This window comes from Larimichthys crocea, chromosome VIII (assembly GCF_000972845.2).
Source record: "Larimichthys crocea isolate SSNF chromosome VIII, L_crocea_2.0, whole genome shotgun sequence".
Classification (NCBI taxonomy): domain Eukaryota; kingdom Metazoa; phylum Chordata; class Actinopteri; family Sciaenidae; genus Larimichthys; species Larimichthys crocea.
This window is the reverse complement of record NC_040018.1, coordinates 24,690,562-24,703,288: the sequence shown is the minus strand read 5'-3', so window position 1 is coordinate 24,703,288 and position 12,727 is coordinate 24,690,562. Positions and strand designations below refer to the sequence as shown.

The 12,727-nt window shown below is 36.7% G+C and overlaps 1 protein-coding gene across 2 annotated transcripts in view; it reads right to left on the bottom strand.

Moving 5' to 3' along the window:
- LOC113746350 (solute carrier organic anion transporter family member 3A1-like) overlaps positions 1–2,773 on the bottom strand; it is a 38,868-nt gene extending 36,095 nt beyond the window's left edge. Inside the window, exons 1-2 of one of the 2 annotated variants that reach the window (XM_027281674.1) lie at positions 2,693–2,773; positions 2,395–2,507 (exon numbers count right to left, since the gene is read on the bottom strand). The gene's annotated coding sequence lies outside the window, so the exon portion shown is untranslated. Of the gene's footprint in view, positions 1–2,394 lie in introns of both variants that reach the window. The other variant, XM_027281673.1, reaches the window with a different exon arrangement.
- Between the last annotated feature and the right edge of the window lie 9,954 nt (positions 2,774–12,727).

Here is a 12,727-nt window from a genome sequence, read left to right as displayed (position 1 = left end):
AGTTTTATTACTCAGACAGTCCAATCCTTTGGAGACGCTGCTATCCTTATGCAACAACCTGAGATCAGTGTAGCGTTTGCTCATACAGAGAGCAGTAAGCATAATTCTTCTGCTGGTTAAAGGATTCCCATGAAGCAGGCCAGGACTCCAGCGGCCCCTGCTCTTTGCCTCCGCCGGCCTTCAGAGGGGCTCCGCCTTTGCCTCCGCCATCCTCACCTTCTTAGCCTTTTTGTGCTGCCCTTGAACCTCTAGTCCCTGAATTAAATTAATTAAAATATTGTTTTTTTCCTGCTTGTATCAAAGAAACGCTGAGCCTCCCACACCCTTGTTCATGCTGTCATCTATCTATTATCTAGCTTCTTCTGGCACATTCTAGCTGAGACATGTCCTGTCCTTCAGTCAAACCAAAGTTAAGGTAACTGTCGAGATATAGTCGTTATTTCTTTTTTTGGTACTGCTAACTCACTAACACCTTCATGTTTTTCACACATGGATCATTCATAAATGCTATGACTGCAGGAAAATGACGATAATTGACATTGTGATAAGACCTGATTGAGATCTGATTGAGAGTTCAGGTCACAAAGGTTTGGCCTACTATTTTTGAGTGAGAGAAAAAAAAATGTTTTTAACTAATTATTTTGGGATTAGCACACATATTGGACATACTCAGAATACAAAATTCTCTCTTAGCCTAATTGTATTAGATGATCCTCTACAGATGCAGAGTAGATTCAAACAGCCCTCGTAATCATGACCCCAGCGCTTCCCCTGTGAATTTCTGGTTTAGCCAGCTCTGTCATCTAGCAGAAATAGAAAAGCTGTTGTTCAGACTGAGGAATGAAGCAGACTTTTAGATAATGAAATGAAATAAAACCTACATAAAGGGCCCCGATGGAAGTTAGACTAACCCTCTCCATCTTATTGTGTAAGTATAAGTCACTGTTTGCTTCTATTTAGGTTTTCTTTGCACTGCAGGTGTTTTCTCATGCCTCACTCTTCAGTCTTCTCTCATTAGATACAAGTCCACTTTATTCAATTTAAAGAGATTGTTCTCAAATACTGTTCATGTATTGTTTGGTCTTTGCATTGCACTGATGTCTACATTATATATGATGTATGTGGGAAGTTTTAAATAATAATAAAAAACTATATATCCTAAATCCAAAATATGATTGAATACAATTGTCAGTTTCATGGTCATAAAGCCTTTCTGTAAGTGTTGTACTGGATGCATTGTGCCACTAGATGGAGCAAATGACATGACATCATAATTATGTTACCTCAGAGTTTTCTCAGCCAAGACCCATTAAAGAATAAAATATAATGGCAACACCCTCATACATTTAATGTAGTCTACTTATTACTTTTTACACAAGGAAAAGGGGTTTATAGTGGTACACGAATAGGACATATGATGTATGAATCAATACATGACTTTATCCATAAAATGCACTTCATGAAAGCATCAGGAATGTGCAAGAATCAACACTATCTAATGCATGACTTAATGCTGGAACATTATGTTAATAACGCAACAACTAAAGTATTTCTATCATCACGATTTCTGGCCTCAAACATGAAGTAATGAGACAATTAATCATGATTATAACAGCTATACATACTACATACATAATTTTAACTGCAGACTATGACAAAGACACAAACATCATCAATAACTCAGAAATGCCATGATGATTGAAATACTTTAGTTGTTGCATTAATATGGTCCCTGCATAAGTCATGCATAAAATGTGGTTAATTCTTGTACTTTTCTACTATTACATGAATGCATTCATGCTTTTTCATGCATGAAGTCATGCAATTATTCATAATTCATGCCTTTAGTGTAAGGTGTTATTCTTTTTTTGTGTAAAAAAAAAATATCAAGAGATGAGGGGGTCTCCAGTTTGAATTCATAATTCATGTAGCCTTAGTATAAAACAAGGTTCGTGCACAAGCATGGGATAAAAACTGCCCTAGCAACAGTCCATTTCCCTCTTTTGCTGTCTGAGCTGCTTCTCTGGAGGAAAAAGAATAATAATAGTTTTATGTTTGCTGTTGTGGCTGCATACGAGTAGTCTATAACTACTCATGTTAGACCAAATCAAATCAATATATCTTCCAAACTTTTATTACTTTTTGACTGGGACACAAAGATGGAGCTGGTCAGAGCTGAAAAAACAAACAAACAAACATGATGAGAGGTGCAGCAAAACAATATATTACGCCCTCTGTCATGTGTGTGGTTGGGCTCCAGAAAATTTACCAGTTCACAAATTATTTGAAAGCTGGGACTGGATCCCAACCCAGCCAGGTGACACAGACCTGATCACAACCGATTTCACGGCTTATTGCTATTTACAAGTTGTCAGAACAAACTTTATGTCTTACCTACAGCAGCATCTATAGCCTCCTCCTCTGTGTCTGGTCGTAATGCATGTGATCCATCCTCTTTGCCAAGAAAGCTGGTAAAAACCCATCCAGGTTTTTTTGTTATTCCTCTCCTGCTGATTAAAACAGCACAGATAATCCACCTCATCATCTCATCTTAAAAGGTCATTTCCTGACAGATGACAAACTAATTTAGAGTTTTTGCTTTATGTCTCATAATGAAGGTAATAACGATAAAAAAAAAACTCATCGTCCTCTGCCACGGCTAATGTTAGCATCATCTATGCTGTAATCTGACCTCTGACCTTACACTCCATGACCAGGTACTCGCTCGCGCAGGTCATGTGGCCACAGGTGTACTTTAGTACAGTGGTCCCCAACCCCCGGGCCGCGGACCGGTACCGGTCAAAATAAAAAACGTTTCAAAATAAAAGACCGCTCGACTTAGACTGGGACTATAATAAAGGGGGACTTACTACTTCATCCACAGTTGGTAGGAGAAGAAGAAAATATTACTTAATACTTAATATTTTCTTCTTCTCCTACCAACTGTAGATAGAGTAGTAGCGGTCTTTTATTTTGAAACGTTTTTTTATTTCGAAATGACCGTATTAAATAAAACAGAAATAACTAATTACTTCTTGTGCGGCCCGGTACTGATTGATCCACGGACCGGTACCGGTCCGCGGCCCGGGGGTTGGGGACCACTGCTTTAGTACACACACCTAAAGTGCTCTAATCTAAATCTAATCAATATATGTTGGGTATTATCTGTAAAAGCATGATCTTAGTAAATTAGGGTGTGGATTGGCTTGCTAACAGGATGCAGAATTATTGTGAGACAATCTTTTGAGTGATGGAGTCATATCCAGACTCTCAGATAATAACCGATCTTATATACAGCAAATGCAAATTGTACACAAATATCATAATAAAAAAAAAAAAAAAAGATCAGCTTGTTGATCACAACACCAGAATCAGAATATCTCAACAAACACAAACACTAGAGCCCTGAGCCCACAGACCGGGCAGCACTGCTGAGTGAGATAAACATTAGCTAACAGCAGCAGCAGGTGGCATCCGTTTACTTTACTGTCCATCAAGAAACTCTGTAAATCACTGAGAGATGATGTGCAGGACATCAAGGAATTCAGAAAACGCGCACCACAATAAGTGAATGTTGTGTGTGTATTTAGTGCTGCAAATTATAATATGATTAAAAATATTACAAAATATTTTTATCAATGATATATAAACATATTATCTGTATGTATATTATATCTGTGCATAGTTTCACCTTCGACATAAAGAGACTGCTTTTCTGTACGGGGCTCAAAATTCAGATATCCAGTTAAGAGAGCATTGGAGAGCCAGGTGATCAAATAAATCTTAAAACATCGGTAGTGAAATGCGGAATGGTAAGGCCAGAATTTATATTCATGAAATCCTATATCACAGTGGCTTTGGGGGCTCAGTGAAGTAAGTAAAAGAACATTACATTAGTCCAAAAGGAGACACTAGATAACGAAATGTTTGGGATTTCATTAAAGAGATAACTAGGGGATGTTACTGTTTTTTCCATTTTTCCCAGATGAGAAACAAATGAATGCCTGAGAGACAGACTTTTATATATATATATATAATATATATATAATAATATATATTATATATATATATATATATAATAGATATATTATAGTTTTGGTATAGTTTGAAGTTATGTCAAACACGGTATTAGGCTATGGTTCAACTGATCAGTATCTATAGGATCAAATAACATAATCATGATCCCACAGACATCCAGAAATTAAGCAAAACTAAACTAGAGGGGGGATTGATGGATTCCCTTTTTCCAGGTTTCTGATAGGAGGCCCACAGTCTCAGACTTTGCTATGATATTGGCATCTGAATTAGATACAAAATTAGATAGAGCCTACTCCAGTCTAATTCCTGAGTTTCACTAGAAATCATTGAGTCTAGCCACAGCCAGCATCATGTCCATGAAAGTGCCCTTTTCTCTGGACCCCATGCAGAGTGCTCCAGACTTCACTTTCAGAATCGCTGCATGATGTGCATGCAATCTCTGTATGGCTGTGCTGTGTTTTTCAGTCATGCAAAGTGCCTGCGTTGATTTTATTGTATTTTTTACTCTGCCCTGTGTTTACTATCTCCTGCTTTGGCACAAATTCTCCCTCTGAGATCATTAAAGTTTCATATTGCCTTGTCATATCCTGGTCTAGAGATGACAGGAGGTCACAGATTGAACTCCCCTGAGAGACCTGGGAAGGAAATGAGAAACTCATCCCTCTCATCCCATAACATACATTGTACTATATCATATTGCAGTATTATGTAATATATACAATGTTTTCACAGGAACAGCTGATTGGTTTTTGTGAACAACTACCACATGTCACCCTGCAAACACAAAGCCAGTTTACAGCCGGACACTTTGTGTGGCTTTTGTTCTAACCTGTCCAGATTTTAGGTGTCACCCATGAGCATGTAAATCATGTAAAATATGGTAATTTAACTAACCACAAATCAATTGTAAATTTAAAAAAAACTATACTCTGTGAAACTTGTGAAACAGGGGCAACATAAAGAGATTTAATCTTCTGTCAGTTCCACCGTCCTCTGTTGTTGTTTTTTTATCACTCTTTTACCCAGCATCTCCTGACTATTTCTTTTATCTGCTGGTTTCACAGCCTCACAGTAAAAGACAGAAACAGCCTGAAACAGTATTCTAAGATCTAAGATCATTGGAGCAAAACAAAGAAATCTCAATTATGTTTGTAACCAACAAGTACTTCATAAAGTATCTAGTGTTCTTGCAAGTTAATTTTCTCTGTTGCCATCAGGGTTGGCATTATGTTTTATCTAAATTGTTCATTCCCTCTGCAATCTAACTGCAAAATTCTCATTTATTTTTTCAACTTTGTTTGACATGTTTTTATCTAATCGTATTTAATTTAATCTTCTTTGGGTTTTATTTTATTTTGTTCAGCAAGCTTATTTATCCAATTACTGATAGACTCTTCAACGTTTTATCTCCCTTGTATCATTTATTCTTTGTTTGTTCAGTATATTTCTGTGCTGTGTGTTACCAAGAAGCTGCTCCGAATGACGGGCCCCCAGTGGGATTAATAAAGTTGATTATAATTGAATTTTAATTGAAAAAAACTCCTCAATCATCAAGGGTCATCTTGCATGTAGTCTGCTCCCTATATGTTAGCCAGCTGGCTAAGATTGGTTATTGTAAGGCAATATTTGGAGAAAGGTTTGGTTGATATAACGATTTAATTTTGTCCAACTTTAGCAATTATAAATCTTTTTTTTTCCCTCCAGAGCAGCAGCTCAGCCAAAGAAGGACAATGAGCTGCTGCTTGGGCAACTTTGCCACATGCTTGTGCACGTCTTTGTTGGTGGGATGGCGTTAAGCATTCACATCCTCCATCAAGAATTTCAGTTCAGCCAAAGCTTCCTCTCCGACCTTTAGCATACCTCAATCTGAATGTCCAAATCTCCACATCTGACAGGGACACACGCACACACAAAAAACAGCCCCACAAAACCAATTTCCTCCCTTCACATTTCTTTGTGTTGTCAAAGTTGACATTTTGTGTTAGCATGGTCTGAAATCTCTTCTTTTCTTCAAAGCTTTCTTTGATACTCCACAGCCCTTTCATCTGTAGACAGAAATTATACACTGATAAGGACAATTCAATGTGCAAAACTTATCTGTAAGCATATTGTTTGTAGCCCCAGCTACATCCACTACCTCATTAGTTTACATACATGTCTGGAACAACAACATGCACACAAACCTTTTATTTTAAAAGCCAGTATATAAAGTCTTGTCTTGGCATTTATTATACTTAAAATCTGCAACAAACCATCCACTCTGAAAGCACTCTACTGTTAACAAACAATATAGACATAGTATGCAGAATAAACAAGTAATCCAACCAGCAAAGTGCTATAAATTGACTTGCTTACCTGAATTCTCAATGTAAATCTAATGTTAAGACATTTGGTGCGTGGGTATGTGCATGTTTATATTCAAAGATTTCCAGTGTTTACAATGAATATTAAACACTGCTATTTGTTGTTTGGTGGAAGCCTTGCTTCATCACTGATACAAAATGTACATATTTATATCTGTTTGCTTTATTTTGATTTATTCTACAGCACATATTAATCAACATTTCTGCAAATGTACCAGTCGACTACTTTTCAACTGTTTTGAAAACGTGATGAACTGATGAAATACAGAACAAAGACAACCATAGAGACAGCAACAGCAGAAAACAAACGTATAGCAGGAGCAGTTTGACGCTATGCAGTGCTGCAATAAACAGTAGTCACTGATAAAAATATAATAGTAGTCTTTAGTTGTTAAATGATCCAGTTAAAGGTTAAAAACTGTATCATGCATTTAACACACACACACTAAAAAGGGGAGCAGAGAGTTATAAGACACAGCTATAGAAGAAAATACCTTGTATAGGTATATTTGTTGTATATAATAGGCTTATTTATAAGCTTCAATTTTCTATCATTACTTGCTCATAATGATTAACTCACAGGTTTTGATGGAGAACAAAACAGAGGAAAAAAGCGGTCAATTCTGTACTTACAGTAGTTAGAGTTTTCATGAAGGAGTTAAATGTCATTTCCTGTGGCCACTAAGTGGTGGAGAGAGAATACCAATATAAGTTATGTTCCAGCATATTGAGTGAATACTACACCATGAAACTGTGATGTTAATGAAATGATGATTGTCCCACAAGACTTGCTAGATTTTGACTGAATGCAGATGTCTCCTTTATCAAATATGTGCAGTTTGTAAAAGATTGTACAAAGTACAGTGAGGTTACAACAACATCAGTGCCACGCCAGGGACACGTTGTTCCACGATTTACCAAAGTTTTGATTACTTTGCATTGTGTCATAATTTTTTGAGCTCCTTCAGCCAGTAAGAATTAATTTGATGAAACAATAATAATAATCCAAGCAGTTTAAATATTGTTTGTCAGCAAATCTGACATGTTGATTGGGTTTGTCAGGTTCACTTATGAACAAGTCCTTTAACCACCATATTGATTTCTTGTTCTTCCTGATACTTGCTTCAGCCACTTTGTTTCAGCTTAGCAGTTAAGTGAACCATTATGTTTCGATCTGGAACAATTTCACAGCAGGACTGACTGGAGCAGATATCCGTTAAGAAACAATTTCAAGGCAAGAAAACCAGCTTTGGGCTATTACAGTGTTCTTTAAAGGAGTCACTTTGCAATGAAATGTTAACAGCAAGACTGCTCTCAGCCACGAAAAAGGTTATAATGAATTTCCTCCAACACACACAACTTGTATTGTGTCTGTAATTAGTGGACCTTTATTTCAATGGCATAGATATATATAGAAGCTCTTCTTTGATTTGAGTGAATCACACAAAAAAAAATAGGTCTAGGCAGAAAATGAAATCTGAATTAAATTTAATTTAATTAAAAGAAGTCCTTTGACACAAAAATTTGTACTCATTTGTTCAAATCATTAATCCCAGTCGAGTACTTTGCTCATACATTGATTACAGAAATAAGAAAACTCCACTGGGTTGTTTAAATCTGTAATCATGTCACACGGCCAATGTAATAATTACATAATTTATATTACACAACAAAACCTATTCACATGGATAAATGGATACCAGACCATTTTATCCAACTCTCAGCAACTCTATCACTTATTAATTTATAATTATAAATTATAATATAATTATAATTTCATTTTTTCCAAGCCATACCCTCGACTTCAATGCAAGCTCTTCTAACATAACACTTTCATTGTTTTAAAACTGAAAATTATTTTAAGGTCCAAAACCAAGCATCGGCATCAGAAAATATGGAAATTATTTGTTTTTGTTTACTAGCTTTAGCTCCAGCAGGCAGCCCCCCTTTCATTTGAAAAAGTATTAAGTTTTGTGCAAGTATGCAGAAAAAAACAAACAGATAATGTTGTTTGAGCTAAGCATTTGTTGCCTTATATGTGCTGTAGATCCCTTCCAATGCCTCTTTACTGTAACACATTTAAAACTGTATCAACTTAAAAATGCAACGTTGAATAATTCGTTCCAAGTTGTCTCAAGAGCTTTGAAAATGTAAATTAGATCCGACCCATCGAATCCGTCATGTTATGTTCAGTGAGTACATTTTCAGGATGCCAGAAAATTATTCACAATTCAGCTTCTTCCCTTAAGTTAAATTAAGTTAAATCTTTAGGGACTCAGTTATCTCAGGATTATTATAATTAGCTGTGTTTTTTTTGTTTTTTTTTTACATCTGGCTTTGTAGTATAGCTTACACCAACCAGTTAAAGTCTTAATTAGACTGCATGTACTAATTGCTCAAACAGAAACGTGCCAATGTATCCTTAAGTACCTGTGAGGTTTTATATTTCTATTCTGGTTTCCTTCCACCCTGCTATGTTGTGGGCAAATAGTCAAACTACAAGAGGTGCAGGAAAAATCCCGCAATCCTTTCAGTTTATTTCGAACATGTGCGAGTAACATAACAAAGTAAACTGAAAACAAACAAATCCAATAAGAATAGTCAAAACAACAATAACAACAGTCAAAACAAAAATAATAATGTGAACACAACATGTCCGAAAAGGATGAAGCATATGCTTATTTAAACCTACCACTTCTCCACTACTCAATTAGCAATCTTTCTACCCAAACATATATATTTACATAAAAAAGAAAAGAAATAGAAATTAATTACATTAATTAAAACAAATACATAAATCATTTATCATTTATGAAGACACCTGATTGTTAAAGCCCTTCTTCCTCCCTGTACCTCGTGGAAACCATGTGTTTGTGCCGTTTTTTAAACTGGATCATGCATGGACATTGCTTGAGCTCCACACCCAGTTTGTTCCACAGCCTCACTCCACAAACTGAAAGACAAAAACTTTTTAATGTTGTACATGCTCGCTGATGTTTTAAGTTGAACTCACCCCTCAGATTATAACCCCCAACTCTGTTTGTGCTGTTTGGGAATGAACCAGGTCAGTGAATTGCAATGTTTTTGATTTTAAGAATAGTGAATTTGTGTGTTCTCTATAACCGGTATTATGTATTATTCTTACGGCTCTTTTATGCAGTATGGATAGAGATTGTATTGTACATTTATAAGTACTGCCCCAAACCTCTGCACAGTATTGTAAATGTGGTAAAATTAGTGAACAGTAGAGAATACGGAGTGATTTGTGGTCCAGAATGTGTTTTGCTTTGCTCGGAACTGAAATGCTTCTTGACAATTTGCTTTGTACATTTTACAACATTTGCTGGACTGAAATTATTATTAGCACATTTAAATTAGCAAGTAATTTAAGTGGATGTATAGTGAGATTAGACACTAACTGTTTTACATTAAATTCACTTCCCAGAACCGCAGAAAAAAGCCCACAGCCATCCTAATTAACTATGAAATGAATAATCCACAGACATTGAAATGAGGATGTTCTTAAAGTTCATCCTCTTTGCTTCTACAAAAAAATACACCTGACATTGTCCCCACAGAATAAGCTTCACAGTGACAGAGGGGAGAGACACAAGGGATTAAATAAATGCAAAGTAGTCTAGTGATATTCTCCCTGGAGAAATTCTTGGTGTGATCACAGCATGTGCTATTAGACAGATAACCGAGTGTAGCCTAATCAGGTGCAACGATGACTGTTTTTTCGCGAGTTGTAGGATTATAGAAAACAATTCCAAAACCTCTGGGAAAAGAAAAAAAAATGAGTTTGCAGAGGAGTGATTTGAATATTAAAAAGTCACAGTTATTTTATCCTCTTCATTTTGAATTCCTGAAACAAACCATAACTGATCGATCAGGGATGGGAGTAAAATCCTGTGAAATTTACACAAGAACATACAGTTCAAATGACTCTTCTTTAACCTCCTCTTTACTTCTCAACTAGTAGAAGTGAAGAGAGGAAGAGTCCCATAATTCACCATGAGTGATTCAGTGCTTATACATTATCATCATTCTCTAGTAGAGCCAAAGCAGCAATTATCTTGCTGTCCTATATATATAGAGAGAGAGCCGTAAAGTATATGGCTGATATCATTTAGCATGGACACAAAACAAAGTCAAACCATCTCTTAATACTTCCTATCCTGGCACTAAACCCCAAGCCCATTTGTTCCTAGATATAGGGATCTAAATCTTTAAAAAGGGGTCAGTAATAATTATTTTTTTAATGCAAAATAGTTTCTTGAAACAGTTTGGCATTGTAGATGGGTTTTCTTTTGCAATTATTAGATGAACAAGACCAAATAATTTAGTTGTTGTGGATTATTTTCAGCAGCTAGTTTGGTGATCTCTTGAACATTGGGATCCACTCGTAATGAACCAGGTTGTCCATGTTCATTATAGACAAGGAACACGTCACCCAGCACAACAGTGTGGCTCCATTTTGTGTTTCAGTAGTTAAAGGACAAGAGTGGAGTCCATAAGTGTTTGGGAGAGACGTGAAGCAAAAATATTATGTGAGGTGAATTGGACAGGTGCATGCTGAAGTTAACTTGTAGTTTGTCAGATTTGCCTGCAGGTGTGAGACATAGCTCATGGGGATAAATAAGTGCTTGTAAGTGGTCTTGGGTAATGTATTTTAGCAGTAAATAAAGAAATCTTTATTTCATATTCAATAAGGATTGTTATAAATATAAAAGGATGTTGAGAGACACTCAAACGTATTGTATTTAGTCTAAAGCATGCATATGCATATTCACATTGCCACAGCACTCTCTTGTCTTTATGAATACCAGTGTCTGATTGGAAAGTAGTGCATGTGTTTTGTGAGTAGAACTCATTTATGGATCGGGTCCCTGGTTGGCTGATGAAAGGTGCTGGGATGTCAAGATCACCAGCAGTAAAGGGCAAGGGCATCGAGACAGACTGGGTCTTTGGTTGACTTCAGCTCAGTGAGATGGCCAGATCTGAAGATCTCAGTGGGGTAAGGCAGCACGGCGTGGGTGGAAAGAATAAGTGAGCTGCAAAGCTCTCAGTCTGGTGTTTGATCTTTGTTTTTCTCCAGGCTTGCTCATTTCAGGAGGTCCTGCTGCTACGCTATATTGAGAGGAGGCGGTTAAGGAGGTTTCAAGCACACCTGGTAAAGATGGTGTCCATTCTGATGGGCATGAACAACTGAGGCTTGACCTGAAAAACACGTGTGAGAAATGCTTGAGAGACCATATCCTCCAGTGTATGTGGGAGGAGGAGCTGCTGCGTGTGTGTTGGCTTTGCTTTTACCATAAAATTCCACTTTCATGAATGCAAATATTGAAACAGCCAATAATGATTTTATAATAGCGTTTAACTGTAGATTGCTACAATATAACTGTAATCTGAATAATTCAGATGAGAATTGGGGTACTTTAAGGTCCAGATTTAATTTGCAGCAGAACTCACTCAAGTGCTGACATATTTAAAAAGGCCATGTCACAATGTGTTAAATGCCACTTGGATGTGACAAATTGATTTACCAATGATTGTAGCTCCCTATCTGGAAAATGAGGGCTGGGCTTCTAATGATTTTCAGCTATCTCTGCACTTTATCTGCATCAGTGTTTGACAGAGGAAATTGCATTAGTCTGTACTGCAAAGTGGTAGAACTGCAGAGGGAATAACTGAGTCTTCAACCCAACAAAAATGCGAGTACCTGAAACTTTAAAAAAACAACAACAAGGAACTTGTTTCAAAGGTGAGATTTGTCCCTTTTGTCGAAAAAAAGGAAAGTACTTTTGGTGGCACAAGTCAAATGATTTCAAGATGGTAATTCAAAAATGGAACCATAGGACCATATAAAAACTGCACAGTAATAACTCAGGTATGAGGTGGTGTATACTTGTGTGAAGCACACAGATATGTGGCAATCCCTTGATTCGCTGCTACAAAGTATAGGATCATTCAAGAGTGCGACTGCCCAAATAAGAAACGTCCAGCAGTTTGACATACCAAACACTCAGAGAATAAAAGTCATCACTGTGCTACACACACTGATGCTCCTACAGTGTTGTCTGTGTATAAATAAGAACAACTCGACTGTCAACTAGCCATGACAGATCAGATATGAATGCACATGGAGAAACAAACCCACAGGGCTAAATGGCCAGTTAAATATGAACACTACTGGCTGTGAAATTCAGTGAGGGTTGCTAAGCTTCTGTAGGCCACAGAATGTATTCATGCTAATAATATCTGGGTCAGAGACATCATCTAATCCTGCTGACATAATGTGAGAAAAAAGAATAAGCAGTGGCGAT